The following is a 16,588-nucleotide window of genomic DNA, read 5'->3' on the forward strand; positions in this document are numbered from 1 at the left end:
ATCAGGTCATTACATAGTACACCTTAAACTCACTTATGTTATCTGTCAATAATATCTCAATAGCAAAAAGTTAACTAGAGACCATTTGGTGTAACCCTCTTATTTCATAGATGAGTAAACCAAAGCCCCAAAACATGGAATGATTTGTTTCACTGGTAAATTTTCAGTAGAGCTAAGCATAGTCTTCTAGTCCATTTCTCCTTTCTATGTGCCATAACTGACATATTGTAAGAGGATTAATAAATATTGGTCTTTGTAACATTTCAGGAAATTTTTAATATGTTTATTATTTTTTCTGATTATATTATGTCTATTAGACTTACCTAATTAAATTAAAAATTTCTGGAGTTTTTTAACTTCTAACAAAGGGGATTTTTTTTCTTTAGGCTAATCAGGGTAAAAGTATGATTATTCTAAAATCTTATACATTGATGGATTTTTGAATTTTGATTCAGATAAAGAACTATTTCAGATAGCTTCACATCAAAACTAATTTTTAATTATATTAGAAGGTGAAATAATGAAAGATTGTATCGTGGCTTTAAACAAAAGTAACAGGCATGTTTTTCTCTGCTTGTATTTTGTTCATGTCTACAGCTGGATTCTGATGGCACCGTTACTATAGAAGAGCAGATTGTCCTTGTGCTGAAAGCTAAAGTGCAGTGTGAACTCAACATCACAGCCCAGCTCCAGGAAGGAGGTAAAGATGCTGAGAACACTGGTCTTCACAAAAAATGCAAATTTCCTCCTTAGTGAGTATTAGGGAGTTCCTCATCAATCATTCCATGTTTCCATGGGGAGAGCTGTGTAGCAGAATAACGATCTTTTCATCTCTTTAACCTACCAGCTCTTTGCTCCCTGTGGATGAGTGACTTGCCTGGTTTGTGAGTTTGAGAATGACCAGGCACGTGCACATCAGCGTCTCCCTCAGACCTGTCTTTGGGATCTGTCTGTCTGCAGAGAGCATGCATATTGTTTTGCCCTTGACTGTGCAGTAAGCTTGGAGGAGCAGGCTCTGTACTTGTGGGTATCACCTGCAGTTTTAGGTAGTATGTAAAATTCAAAGGAGCCAATAAGCAAGCCCATTGATACATACATAGACCATGTTCTCCAAAAAACTTTCTGCTTAATAAAATGATTATTTTATCTTCATCTGCCTGACTCCTTATGTAATTTCTCAGTTAGTTCCAAGTTCAAGTGGGAAACTACAAAAACAAAACTACAAAGCTGCAGATGAGCTTGTGGTAGTGTTGGTGCTCTTGTGCGCCTCTACCGTTGCAGCTGCACAGGGACCTGTGACTTGTGTTCCTTGGGGTCTGATGGTCACTCACAGTCCTAAATGGGGCCACTGAATAAAGTCATTTATTGAATTGGAGTAGTGGGAAGATTATAATGTTTTATATAGTGAAATGCCTTGATAGTTGAATACATTCAAAGACATTTTTTAAAAAGAGGGAGGTGCTACTTACTGAACTCTTTAAATTCCCAACAATCTGAATGAAGTAGATAATGTCCTTAAAGCTATCCTTTAAAAAAAATTTGTGATTGATTTCTCAGTTGGTTATGATCAGAGAATGTGGTCTGCATGATACTAATTTTTAAAAGTATGTTGAGACTTAATGGCTTATATTGGGGTCAGTTTTGATAAATATCCTATATGGTCTTCAAGAGAATGTGTACTGTCCAGTTTCTGAGTACAGTGTTTTGTAGTGTCCACTAGGTTAAGCTTATTGGATGTGTGGTTCATGTATTCTGTGTCTATGATTTTTCATCTATTTGACCTATTCTTTCCTGATATATATATATATATATATATCTTAAAATATCCCACTCTGAGGATGAATTTTCTTGCTTCATATATTTTGAAAATATGTTATTGAGTATATACAAGTTTATAAATGTTATACTTCCTAGTAAATCAAACATTCCATTGATATGAAGCAGCCTTCTTTATTTCTAGTTTACTTTTGTTTTAAATATTAACTAATAAACATCCCAATCCAAAAATGGGCAGAAGACCTGAATAGATGTTTCTCCAAAGAAGATATACAGATTGCCAACAAACACATGAAAGAATGCTCAACATCACTAATCATTAGAGAAATGCAAATCAAAACTACAATGAGGTATCACCTCACACCAGTCAGAATGGCCATCAAAAAATCTACAAACAATAAATGGTGGAGAGGGTGTGGAGAAAAGGGAACTGTCTTGTACTGTTGATGGGAATGTAAATTGATACAGCCACTATGGAGAACAGTATGGAGGTTCCTTAAAAAACTAAAAATAGAACTACCATACAACCCAGCAATCCCACTACTGGGCATATGCCCTGAGAAAACCATAATTCAGAAAGAGTCATGTACCACAATGTTCATTGAAGCTCTATTTACAATAGCCAAGGCATGGAAGCAACCTAAGTGTCCATTGACAGATGAATGGATAAAGAAGATATGGCACATATATACAATGGAATATTACTCAGCCATAAAAAGAAATGAAATTGAGTTGTTTGTAGTGAGGTGGATGGACCTAGAGCCTGTCATACAGAGTGAAGTAAGTCAGAAAGAGAAAAACAAATACTGTATGCTAACACAGATATATGGAATCTAAAAAAAAAAAAAAAAAGGGTTATGAAGAACCTAGTGGCAGGACAGGAATAAAGATGCAGACGTTGAGAATGGACTTGAGGACACGGGAGGGGGAAAGGTAAGCTGGGAGAAAGTGAGAGAGTGGCATGGACTTACATATACTACCAAATGTAAAATAGATAGCTAGTGGGAAGCAGCTGCATAGCACAGGGAGATCAGCTCAGTGCTTTGTGTCCACCTAGAGGGGTGAGATAAGGAGGGTGGGAGAGAGACGCAAGAGGGAGGGGATATGGGGATATATGTATATGTATAGCTGATTCAATTTCTTTTTTTTTTATGTAAACACATACAGTGTATTGAGACCATTTGGGCAGGAATTAGTCTCACTCTACATGTAATGGACAAAAGTGATCATTATTTCATTAGTCATTGTTGATTCAATTTCTTATAAAGCAGAAACTAACACACAATTGTAAAGCAATTATACTCCAATAAAGCTGTTAAAAATATTAACTAATATATAATATAAAATTATTATATTAAAATAATAATATTTAATAAACAACATTAGTTCTTTCTTCCTTGGTATTTGCCTTGCACATCTTTTCCCATCCTTAAAAAACCTTTAATTATTATACAATACACATAATATTAAATTAATCATACTAAATGTTTTTAGATGTACAGTTCAGTAGTGTTAAGTGTATTCACATTGTCGTGCAAACCAATCGCCAGAAAATTTTCATTTTGCAAAATTGACGCTCTAAATCCATTAAACAGCAATTCCTTATCTTTTCCCATTCTTCTGTTAAACTTTTCTGTTTACTTATGTTTGGGGAGTATCTTTTATAAAGGAGACACAGGTGGACTTCTTGTTATTCTGTTAGGCTTTGTCTATTAACTGAAGAGTTTAGCTAGTTACATTAATTATGATAATGAATATACAGTATTTGAATTTAATTTTACCATCTTATTTGGGCTTTTAATTTCACCAGCTCTTCCTGTGTGTCCCTTCTACTCCCCGCTTCCACCTTCTGTTGGCTTCTTTTGAATTGATTGAAACTTCTTTCCTTATTTTATCCTCCCTCCCCCTACTAGTTTGGAAGATATATGTTATATTTAATTCTTTAGTGATTAACCTAGAATTTTTTCATGTATATTTAAGAAAGTTTAATGTTATCAATAACTTCCCTCTCTCAAATAATGAAAGCATTTTGAAATACTTTGCTTCCAAATTATATGCTATTATCATATAGTTTTATCTTAATTGTATGTTTTTATAATTTTTCTTCTTCCTGAAATCCATCTTTTTTTAATAGTATTTTATTTAATTAATTTATTTTTTTAACATCTTTATTAGAGTACAATTGCTTTACAATGGTGTGTTAGCTTCTGCTTTATAACAAAGTGAATCAGTTATACATATACATATATCTCCATATCTCTTCCCTCTTGCATCTCCCTCCATCCCACTCTCGCTATCCCACCCCTCTAGGTGGTCACAAAACACCGAGCTGATCTCTGTGTGCTATGCGGCTGCTTCCCACTAGCTATCTATTTTATGTTTGGTAGTGTAGTGTATATATGTCCATGCCACTCTCTCACTTTGTTCCAGCATACCCTTCCCCCTCCCCGTACCCTCAAGTCCATTCTCTAGTAGATCTGCATCTTTATTACCGTCTTGCCCCTGGGTTCTTCTGACCATTTTTTTTTCTGTTTTTAGTTTCCATATATATGTGTTAACATACGGTATTTGTTTTTCTCTTTCTGACTTACTTCACTCTGTATGACAGTCTCTAGGTCCATCCACCTCACTACAAATAACTCAGTTTCATTCCTTGTTATAGCTGAGTAATATTTCATTGTATATATGTACCTACTTCTTTATCCATTCATCTGTCAATGGACACTTAGGTTGCTTCCATGTCCAGGTTATTGTAAATAGAGCTGCAATGAACATTTTGGTACATGACTCTTTTTGAATTACGGTTTTCTCAGGGTATATGCCCAGTAGTGGGATTGCTGGGTCGTACGGTAGTTCTATTTTTAGGTTTTAAGGAACCTCCATACTGTTCTTCATAGTGGCTGTATCAATTTACATTCCCACCAACAGTACAAGAGGGTTCCCTTTTCTCACACCCGCTCCAGCATTTATTGTTGGTAGATTTTCTGATGATGGCCATTCTGACTGGTGTGAGATGATATCTCATTGTAGTTTTGATTTGCATTTCTCTAATGATTAATGATGTTGAACATTCTTTCATGTGTTTGTTGGCAATCTGTATATCTTCTTTGGAGAAATGTCTGTTTAGGTCTTCAGCCCATTTTTGGATTGCATTGTTTGTTTTTTTGATATTGAGCAGCATGAGTTGCTTGTATGTTTTTGAGATTAATCCTTTGTCAGTTGCTTCATTTGCAAATATTTTCTCCCATTCTGAGGGTTGTCTTTTCGTCTTATTTATGGTTTCCTTTGCTGTGCAAAAGCTTTGAAGTTTCATTAGGTCCCATTTGTTTATTTTTATTCCCATTTCTCTAGGAGGTGCGTCAAAAAGGATCTTGCTGTGATTTATGTCATAGAGCATTCTGCCTGTGATTTCCTCTAAGAGTTTGATGGTGTCTGGCCTTACATTTAGGTCTTTAATCCATTTTGAGTTTATTTTTGTGTATGGTGTTAGGGAGTGTTCTAGTTTCACTCTTTTACATGTAGCTGTCCAGTTTTCCCAGCACCACTTATTGAAGAGACTGTCTTTTCTCCACTGTATATTCTCCTTTATTAAAGGTAAGGTGACCATATGTGTGTGTGTTTCTCTCTGGGCTATCTGTCCTGTTCCGTTGATCTATATTTCTGTTTCTGTGCCAGTGCCATACTGTCTTGATTACTGTAGCTTTGTAGTATAGTCTGAAATCAGGGAGCCTGATTCCTCCAGCTCCGTTTTTCTTTCTCAAGATTGCTTTGGATATTCTGTGTCTTTTGTGTTTCTAAACAAATTGTGAATTTTTTTTGTTTTAGTTCTGTGAAAAACGCCAGTGGTAGTTGGTAGGGATTGCATTGAATCTGTAGATTGCTTTGGGTAGTATAGTCATTTTCACAATGTTGATTCTTTCAATCCAAGAACATGGTATATCTCTCTATCTATTTGTATCATCTTTAATTTCTTTCATCAGTGTCTTATAATTTTCTGAATACAGGTCTTTTGTCTCCTTAGGTAGGTTTATTCCTAGATATTTTATTCGTTTTGTTGCAGTGGTAAATGGGAGTGTTTTCTTGATTTAACTTTCAGATTTTTCATCATTAGTGTATAGTAATGCAAGAGATTTCTGTGCATTAATATTGTATCCTGCTACTTTACCCAATTCATTGATTAGCTCTAGTAGTTTTCTCATAGCATCTTTAGCATTCTCTATGTATAGTATCATGTCATCTCCAAACAGTGAGAGCTTTACTCCTTTTCCAATTTGGATTCCTTTTATTTCATTTTCTTCTCGGATTGCTGTGACTAAAACTTCCAAAACTATGTTGAATAATAATGGTGAGAGTGGGCAACCTTGTCTTGTTCCTGATCATAGTGGAAATGGTTTAAGATTTTCATCATTGAGGACGATGTTGGCTGTGGGTTTGTCATATATGGCCTTTATTATGTTGAGGAAAGTTCCCTCTATGCCTACTTTCTGCAGGGTTTTTATCATAAATGGGTGTTGAATTTTGTCGAAAGCTTTCTCTGCATCTATTGAGGTGATCATATGGTTTTTTCCTTCAATTTGTTAATATGGTGTATCACGTTGATTGATTTGCATATATTGAAGAATCCTTGCATTCCTGGGATAAACCCCACTTGATCATGGTGTATGATCCTTTTAATGTGCTGTTGGAATCTGTTTGCTAGTATTTTGTTGAGGATTTTTGCATCTATGTTCATCAGTGATATTGGCCTGTAGTTTTCTTTCTTTGTGACATCTTTGTCTGATTTTTGTATCAGAGTGATGGTGGCCTCGTAGAATGAGTTTGGGAGTGTTCCTCCCTCTGCTATATTTTGGAAGAGTTTGAGAAGGATAGGTGTTAGCTCTTCTCTAAATATTTGATAGAATTTGCCTGTGGAGCCATCTGGTCCTGGGCTTTTGTTGTTGGAAGATTTTTAATCACAGTTTCAATTTCAGTGCTTGTGATTGGTCTGTTCATATTTTCTATTTCTTCCTGGTTCAGTCTCAGAAGGTTGTGCATTTCTAAGAATTTGTCCATTTCTTCTAGGTTGTCCATTTTATTGGCATATAGTTGCTTGTAGTAATCTTTCATGATCCTTTGTATTTCTGCAGTGCCAGTTGTTACTTCTCCTTTTTCATTTCTAATTCTATTGATTTGAATCTTCTCCCTTGTTTTCTTTATAAGTCTGGCTAATGCGTTTTCAATTTTGTTTATCTTCTCAAAAAACCAGCCTTTAGTTTTATTGATCTTTGCTATCGTTTCCTTCATTTCCTTTTCATTTATTTCTTATCTGATCTTTATGATTTCTTTCCTTCTGCTACCTTTGGAATTTTTTTTTGTTCTTCTTTCTCTAATTGCTTTAGGTGTAAGTTTAGGTTGTTTATTTGAGATGTGTCATATTTCTTAAGGTAGGCTCGTATAGCTATAAACTTCCCTCTTAGAACTGCTTTTGCTGCATCCCATAGGTTTTGGGTCATTGTGTTTTCATTGTCATTTGTTTCTAGGTATTTTTTGATTTCCTCTTTGATTTCTTCAGTGATCACTTCGTTATTAAGTAGTGTATTGTTTAGCCTCCATGTGTTTGTATTTCTTACAGATTTTTTCCTGTAATTGCTATCTAGTCTCATAGCTTTGTGGTTGGAAAAGATACTTGATACAATTTCAATTTTCTTAAATTTACCAAGGCTTGATTTGTCACTCAAGATATGATCTTCCTGGGGAATGTTCCATGAGCACTTGAGAAGAATGTGTATTCTGTTGTTTTTGGATGGAATGTCCTATAAATATCAATTAAGTCCATGTTGTTTAATGTATCATTTAAAGCTTGTGTTTCCTTATTTACTGTAATTTTGGATGAGGTGTGCATTGGTGAAAGTGGCGTGTTCAGGTCCCCTACTATGATAGTGTTACTGTTGATTTCCCCTTTTATGGCTGGTAGTATTTGCCTATATATTGAGGTGCTCCTATGTTGGGTGCATAAATATTTACAATTGTTATATCTTCTTTAATCGATCCCTTGATCATTATGTAGTGTCCTTGTCTTTTGTAATAGTCTTTGTTTTAAAGTCTATTTTGTCTGATATGAGAATTGCTACTCCAGCTTTCTTTTGATTTCCATTTGTATGGAATATCTTTTTCTATCACCTCACTTTCAGTCTGTATGTGTCCCTAGGTCTGAAGTGGTCTCTCATAGACAGCATATATACAGGTCTTGTTTTTGTATCCGTTCAGCCAGTCTATGTCATTTGGTCAGAGCATTTAATCCATTTACATTTAAGGTAATTATCGATATGTATGTTCCTATTACCATTTTCTTAATTGTTTTGGGTTTATTATTGTAGGTCTTTTCCCTCCCTGTGTTTCCTGCGTAGAGAAGTTCCTTTAGCATTTGTTGTAAAGCTAGTTTGGTGGTGGTGAATTCTGTTAGCTTTTGCTTGTCTGTAAAGCTTTTAATTTCTCCATCAAATCTGAATGAGATCCTTGCTGGGTAGAGTAACCTTGGTTGTAGGTTTTTCTCCTTCATCACTGTAAATATTTCCTGCCACTCCCTTCTGGCTTGCAGAATTTCTGCTGAAAGATCAGCTGTTATCCTTGTGGGGATTCCCTTATGTGTTATTTGTTGTTTTTCCCTTGCTGCTTTTAATACTTGTTCTTTGTATTTAATTTTTGATAGTTTGATTAATATGTGTCTTGGCATGTTTCTCCTTGTATTTATCCTGTATGGGACTCTCTGTGCTTCCTGGACTTGATTAACTATTTCCGTTCCCATATTAGGGAAATTTTCAACTATAATCTCTTCAAATATTTTCTCAGTCCCTTTCTTTTTCTCTTCTTCTTTTGGACCCCTATAATTTGAATGTTGGTGCATTTAATGTTGTCCCAGAGGTCTCTGAGACTGTCCTCTGTTCTTTTCATTCTCTTTTCTTTATTCTGCTCTGCAGTAGTTATTTCCACTATGTTATCTTCCAGGTCACTTATCCGTTCTTCTGCCTCAGTTATTCTGCTATTGATCCCTTCTAGAGAATTTTAAATTTCATTTATTGTGTTGTTCATCACTCTTTGCTTGCTCTTTAGTTCTTCTAGGTCCTTGTTAAATGTTTCTTGTATTTCCTCCCTTCTATTTCCAAGATTTTGGATCATCTTTACTCTCATTATTCTGAATTCTTTTTTTGGAAAACTGCATATTTGCTCTTCATTTGTTAGGTCTGGTGGGTTTTTGCCTTGCTCCTTCATCTGCTGTGTGTTCTCTGTGTTCTCATTTTTCTTAACTTTCTGTGTTTGGGGTCTCCTTTTTGCAGGCTGCAGGTTCGTAGTTTCCTTTGTTTTTGGTGTCTGTCCCCAGTGGCTAAGGTTGGCTCAGTAGGTTGTGTAGGCTTCCTGGTGGAGGGGACTAGTGCCTGTGTTCTGGTGGATGAGGCTGGATCTTGTCTCTCTGGTGGGCAGGTCTACGTCTGGTGGTGTGTTTTGGGGTGTCTGTTGCCTTACTATGATTTTAGGCAGCCACTGTGCTAATGGATGCAGTTGTGTTCCTATCTTCTAGTTGTTTGGCATAGGGTATCCTGCAGTGTCGCTTGCTGGTCGTTGAGTGGAGCTGGGTCTTGGCGTTAAGATGGAAATCTCTGGGACATTTTTGCCGTTTGATATTACGTGGAGCTGGGAGGCCTCTTGTGGACCAGTGTCCTAAACTTGGCTCTCCCATCTCAGTGGCACAGCCCTGATGCCTGGCTCGAGCACCAAGAGCCTGTCCTCTACACGTCTCAGAATAAAAGGGAGAAAAAAAAGAAAAAAAGAAAGAAGAAGATAAAATAAAGTAAAATAAAATAATTTTATTAAAATAAAAATAAACAATAATTATTAAGAAAAAAATTTTTTTAAGTGAATAAAAAAGAAAAATAAAACGGACAGACAGAATCCTAGGACAGATGGTAAAAGCAAAGCTATGCAGGCAAAATCACACACAGAAGCATACACATACACACTCACAAAAAGAGAAAAAGGGAAAAAAAATATATATCGTTGCTCCCAAATTCCACCTCCTCAATTTGGGATGATTCGTTGTCTATTCAGGTATTCCACAGATGCAGGGTATATCAAGTTGATTGTGGACATTTAATCCGTTGCTCCTTAGGCTGCTGGGAGAGATTTCCCTTTCTCTTCTTTGTTCGCACAGCTCCCGGGGTTCAGATTTGGATTTGGATCCACCTCTGCATGTAGGTCTTCTGAGGGCGTCTGTTCTTCGCTCAGACAGGACGGGGTTAAAGGAGCCACTGATTCGGGGGCTCTGACTCACTCAGGCCGGGGGGAGGGAGGGGTATGGATGTGGGGTGAGCCTGCAGCGGCAGAAGCCAGCGTGATGTTGCACCAGCCTTAGGCATGCCGTGCGTTCTCCCGGAGAAGTTGTCCCTGGATCACGGGACCCTGGCAGTGGCAGGCTGCACAGGCTCCCGGGAGGGGCGGTGTGGAGAGTGACCTGTACTCGCACACAGGCTTCTTGGTGGCTTCAGCAGCAGCCTTAGCGTCTCATGCCCGTCTCTGGGGTCCACGCTGATAGCTGCGACTCACGCTTGTCTCTGGAACTCCTTTAAGCGGCGCTCTTAATCCCCTCTCCTCACGCACCAGGAAACAAAGAGGCAAGAAAAAGTCTCTTGTCTCTTAGGCAGCTCCAGACTTTTTCCCGGACTCCCTCCCAGTTAGCTGCGGCGCACTAGCCCCCTTCAGGCTGTGTTCACGCAGCCAACCCCTGTCCTCTCCCTGGAATCCGACCTCCGAAGCCCGAGCCTCAGCTCCCAGCCCCCACCCTTCCCGGCAGCTGAGCAGACGAGCCTCTTGGGCTGGTGAGTTCCTGGCACCGATCCTCTGTGCGGGAATCTCTCTGCTTTGCCCTCCACCCCTGTTGCTGTGCTCTCCTCCGTGGCTCTGAAGCTTCCCCTCTCTGCCACCCACCGTCTCCACCCGCGAAGGGGCTTCCCTAGTGTGCGGAAACCTTTCCTCCTTCACACTGGTGCAGACCTCACACTGGTGCAGGTCTCGTCCCTCTTCTTTTGTCTCTGTGTTTTCTTTTTTCTTTTGCCCTACCCAGGTACGTGGGGAGTTTCTTGCCTTTTGGGAGGTCTGAGGTCTTCTGCCAGTGTTCAGTTGGTGTTCTGTAGTGGTTGTTCCACATGTAGATGTATTTCTGCTGTATTTGTGTGGAGGAAGGTGATCTCTGCGTCTTACTCTTCTGCCATCTTGAAGCCGTTCCCGAAATACATCTTTTTAAAGGATTTCTTTACATTGGAATCTACTTATAGTGAATTCTCTCAGTTTTTGTTTGTCTGAAAAGGTATTTATTTCGGTCTCAATCTTCAGAGATACTTTTTCTGGATTTATGATCCTTGGATGAGAATTGTTTACTTTTATCTCCTAAGGATATTGTTTTACTTTTCCACCCTGGCTTCCATTGTTGTTGTTGACAAATCAGTTCTCAGTCTTTGTTGGTGATTTGTTTTTCTCATTGGCTCGTTTTAAGAGTTTCTCTTTGACTTTGATGTTCTGCAGTTTCATTCTGTATCTAGGTATGAGTTCATTTGATTTCTGGAGTCTAAGGTTCTGTGTCTTTTTTCAGTGGTGGGAATGTTTTACTATTTTGTCTTTGAAAATTTGCTCTCCCCTATTCTCCTATTCTCTGTTTCTGGAACTTTAAGTAGACAAGTATGGGAACTTCTCACATTACCCTTTGTATCTTTATGTCTTATATGATTTCCTTTTCTTTGTTTTTCTACTGCTGTTTTGTTAATTTCTGCAAATATATTTTCCAGTTCACCAACTCTTTGTTCAGCTTTGTCTAATGGCTCTTTACTCCATCCATTAAGCTAATTTTGATTATTCTATTTTTCAGTTTTTTGGGATCTTCCTATTTAATTTTGATAGTTTCCTTATCTTAAATATCATTTTAATCTCTTTTCTTTTTCCTTCTTAGACACATTTTATATTCTGCATTTGCTATTAAAAGAACCACAGACTTTGCTTGTCAATACTGACTACCACACATGGGGGCTTATTTCCTTGTGTGTCTAATGACTTATGATAAAGAACTTATAAGGTACTCATGTAATGAGGTACTCTTCCAAAATTTCTGTTTTCTGCAAGGTGCCTAGTGGAACTGTTGATCTATTTCCAGTTTAAACTAAGACCACATATTAGACCACACATGATTGTGAGCTTGTGGTTAGAAATTGACAGAGAAGAATCGTTTTCTCCATTGTTTCCTAGTCCAACTCTAAATGCAGCCAGGAGTGAAACAAGCCAATCTCTTTCTGAAAGATACTTTTGTTTCTTGTTCACTCACTAAGGCGTTCATATTTTGGGGATCCTGGAGTTATACAGGAGTTTCCAGTCCAGTTTCCCACTTCATCAGGTCTCAGACTCATCTTTTGTTACCAGAATACAATCAAAATCCAGGCTCTTAGCCAATAAGTCAGTAGAGGCCTCTAACGTAAGCCCCAAATGCAGTGCCTACTGATCCTATGGAATAATTTCTGGTCTCAGATTTATTCCTTTAATTTGTAGCCAGCTAAGCCATGTTTTAACAAAGAAGGTTTTTATATTAATTCAGCCTTTGTAGGTGTCTTATACTAGGAAAGAGTTCTCTGAATGGCTAGACTAATAATGTCAGGAAAGGGAATCACTTACATTACCTTTAAAGAACACTGACCCTGATATCTCAAACATGTAGGTCTACTAACAAAGAGCAACACTGTCATGAAGGAATTTATAAAGATTGTTATCTAGGAGGGCTAAATGAACTGTTTTCTATGAAGTCTCATGAAATTTTGAGCTGGAAGACATCTTAGAGACTATCTAGTCCAACATTGTCATCTTTATTGTCCCTTTAACAGTTCAACAAAGACATTATGTGCCTACAGTGTGGTGCTTCTGTAGTAAGCACTGGAAAAAATGAATCAAAGTCTGTCCTTACCCCATGGAAATGATGATCTAATAAGGGAAGTAGGCACCTTTCAGATGGTGTGTAAGTGTAACAACAGAGGTATCACAACTATGGAACCACTGAAAAAGCATCTTAATTCATCAGGGAGGAATCAGAGAAAGCTTTCTGGAGGAGCAATCTTGAAATTAAAGGAGTAGGATTTAGATGTGTACAGGAGGAAGTGAAAAGACATTCCTGGCAGAGGGAATAGGGTCGGCAAAGACAAGCAACTGGGAATCAGTCACACACCACAAGAGTTAAAAAGAGTAAGAGATCTGGATGTAAACTTATGTAACATCTAAAATTTGTGATGGTGCAACTCATGTGAAATGTGTAGATGAATAAATATTAAAAGAGAAAAGGCACTTTCTTTGAGATCTTTCTCCATACAATAGGATAGAATTAAATCTGGACGAACTTTGGTCTCCCTTTCAATGAAAAATGTCTATATATGTAAATTGACTTAGCATTTCTTCACTTTACAAGTGTGAAAAGATAAATGACATTTTGAATTCACTAGTTAATTTAAGAAGTTTTCATTTTAAAATTCTTCTAAAATTGAGAGATGCATATCAGAATATTTAGGAGTGAGCTGTTATGCTGCCTGCAACTGACTTTAAAATACCATAGCATTCATTTAGATGAAATAAATATGGTAAAATATTACCAACTGTAAATTCTAGATTGTGGGTATATAATATCCTCTGTTTTATTTCTGAAAAAATTTTATAATAAAAATAAAATATAATTTTTCTTCTTATCTATGAAAGAAAGAAAAGAAAACGTAAATGCAAATACCTCGTTATACAACTATTTAGGTATTTAAGAACAAAACCCAAAATATTAATGATCCCAGTTTTATTTCACAATTGTATGGTTGTATTATGTTTTGGGTAACTGTAGAACCGAAAAGAGTCAAAGTTATATTCTCCAAATTTTAGTTTGCTCTGTGTAAATATCATGGTTTGACAAGTTTCACTAATGATCAGTTTGTCCTGGCACAGACAAAAGATTACAGGGAGTGTAATTAATGGTGTTAATTTATAAAGGGAGTTTGGTGACTCATTAGGCAATTAATTAGTTTCTTGCTAAATAATGAAAGTATTTACTCGCATAGAATGTGAAATGATGATCAAAGAGATGTTATTTAAGATCTCTGTATTAGCTGTATGAGGGCGTGGCTTTCACAATCTTTTCAACCTTTTGTGAATATTGATTATTCTCTTTGTCGAAGAGCCACCAGAGAGATGATTACAATCTACAGAAACATTATTCTGGGGGAGTGTTGGTTTTATGAATTTTGAAATATGTCTGTGTGTGGGATGGTATCTTTTTTTTTTTAAAGGACATGCTATTCTATTTTACTTTTTAAAATTTCTTAAAATTGAAGTATAGTTAACTTACAATGTTGTGTTCATTTCAAGTATACAGCAAAGTGATTCAGTTTTATATATATATCTATGTTATATATGTTGTTTCCATTATAGGTTATTACAAGATATTGAGTATAGTTTCCTGTGCTCTACAGTAGGTCCTTGTTGTTTACCTATTTTATATATAGTAGTATGTATATGTTAATCCTAAACTCCTAATTTATCTCCACCCCCACCTCACTATCCCCCTTGGTAACCAATAAGCCCCTTTGGTAACCAATAAACTTGTTTTCTATGTCTGTGGGTCTATTTCTGTTTTGTAAATAAGTTCATTTGTATCATCTTTTTAGACTCCACATATAAGGGATATCATATGATACTTGTCTTTCTCTGTCAGACTTACTTCACTTAGTATGATAATCTCTAGGTCCATCCATGTTGCTGCAAATGGCATTATTTTATTCTTTTTTATGGCTAATATTACATTATATATATATACCACATCTTCTTTATCCATTCCTCTGTCGATGGACATTTAGGTTGCTTCCATGTCTTGGCTATTGTAAATAGTGCTGCAATGAACACTGGGGTGCATGCATCCAGGAGTGGGATTGCTGGATCATATGGTAGTTCTATTTTTAGTTTTTTAAGGAACCTCCATACTGTTCTCCATAGTGGCTGAACCAATTTACATTCCCACCAACAGCGTAGGACGTTCCCTTTTCTCCACACCATCTCCAGCATTTATTATTTGTAGACTTTTTGATAGCCATTCTGATAGGTGTAAGGTGATACCTAATTGTGGTTTTGATTTGCATTTCTCCAATAATTAGTGTTATTGAGCATCTTTTCCTGTGCCTGTTGGCCATCTGTGTATCTTCTTTGGAGAAATGTCTATCTAAGTCTTATGCCCATTTTTTGATTGGGTTGTTTTTTTAGATATTTAACTATGTATATTTGGACTGGTATCTTTTAGGGAACAAAAACACGATTCCTTTTAAAGCATAAGGAAAATATCAGCAGTGTTCTTTATTGCAGTTTAAAAACTACATAATTATAGAATAAACTGATAGTTGACTTTTAGACTTCTGTGAAGACCTTAGTCCATCACATGATCAACTCTTGTCAGAAAATCTCACACGACATTGCAGCATACATTTTAGAGGGACAACTAGTTACAAGAACACAGGAATATGTGTCTGGGTCCATTTTATGTAGATTGCACCATAGATGCTGTATCTGGTAAAGGATTGGATCCAGATAAATAAGGATGCATGACTTATTAAAGTTAAAGTGAATGGATGGGAAGCCATATGGAATGCTATCAAGACGTAGAAGAGTATCTAGTGCAAAGTTTATGGAAGAGATTGATTCATTATACTCTGTTTAAACAAGAAGGAAGATAAACACACACAAAGCAGGTCATGGTGGAAAGAAGTAGGTGAAGCCATATACCAGAAACAGGAGCCAGCGTAATGAGTTCCCGGGTTACTTGCAATATGTAAAGCCCAGGCTTTTATTATGAGAGCAAAATGAGGCTGTTTCCAAGAAACATTCTCTTCTACGAGAACAATGTGGTGACGGAAGATATTTTCTTTTTCTTATTGCTTCAGCAATTCACAAAGCAAATCAAGTACTTGTTTCCATGTGATATGGTGGACACTAGCAAGTTAATTTCAGGTTTATGCTGAATTCTTTTCTGTAGAAATCGGTGTTTCCATGAGGTTCTATCATGCTGACTATTCAAAACTGAACAACTCGACATAACGAATGTTAGCTATAACAAAAATGCTCAGCTACAGTTAGTGTAATTGGTAACTAAAAAATTGAGAGAGCTGTAATGGTACTTGTGGTAGCAGAATAATGTCCCCTCAAAGATGTCCAAACCCTAATATCTGGTGTTCTGCCTGTGTATGTTATATTACAGGGCAAAAGGGCATTGCAGACGGAATTAAGGTTGTGGACCTTAAAATAGGAAGATTATTCTGGATTATTTGGATGGGACTAATGTAATCACATGGGTTCTTAAAAGTGAAAGAGGAAGGCGGAATAGTCAGTAATGGAAAAAAAGAATGGAAGAGAGACTTGAAATGTGAGAAGGACTTGATCTCCCTTGCTGACTTTGAAGATGGAGGAAGGGGGCCATGAGCCACGGAATGCAAGTGGCTTTCAGAAGTTGGGAATAGCCCTCAGCTGACAGCCAGGAAGGAGATGGGAACCTCAGTCTTATCACTACAAGGAAGTAAATTCTACCAACACCTGGAATGAGTAAGGAAATGGATTTTCCCCCAGAGCCTCAGAAAGCATCACAGTGCTGCCCAGCCCTTGATTCAGCCTTGTGAATCTATAAGCAGAGGTCTGGCTGAGCTCACCGGACTTCTGACCTACAGAAAGAGTGAGATAATAAATTTGGGGTATTTGAAGCTGCTAAGTTTGTGCTAATTTGTTATGGAAGCAA

General features: G+C 37.1%; 1 protein-coding gene across 1 annotated transcript in view; it reads left to right on the top strand.

Moving 5' to 3' along the window:
• PTH2R (parathyroid hormone 2 receptor) overlaps window positions 1-16,588 on the top strand; it is a gene marked incomplete at both ends in the record, with an annotated part of 100,415 nt that overhangs the window by 25,106 nt on the left and 58,721 nt on the right. Inside the window, one exon of the mRNA XM_082840867.1 lies at window positions 598-706. The remainder of the gene's footprint in view (window positions 1-597; window positions 707-16,588) is intronic.

The sequence above is a fragment of the Leucopleurus acutus genome (assembly GCF_964270905.1).
Source record: "Leucopleurus acutus genome assembly, chromosome: 6".
Taxonomy (NCBI): domain Eukaryota; kingdom Metazoa; phylum Chordata; class Mammalia; order Artiodactyla; family Delphinidae; genus Leucopleurus; species Leucopleurus acutus.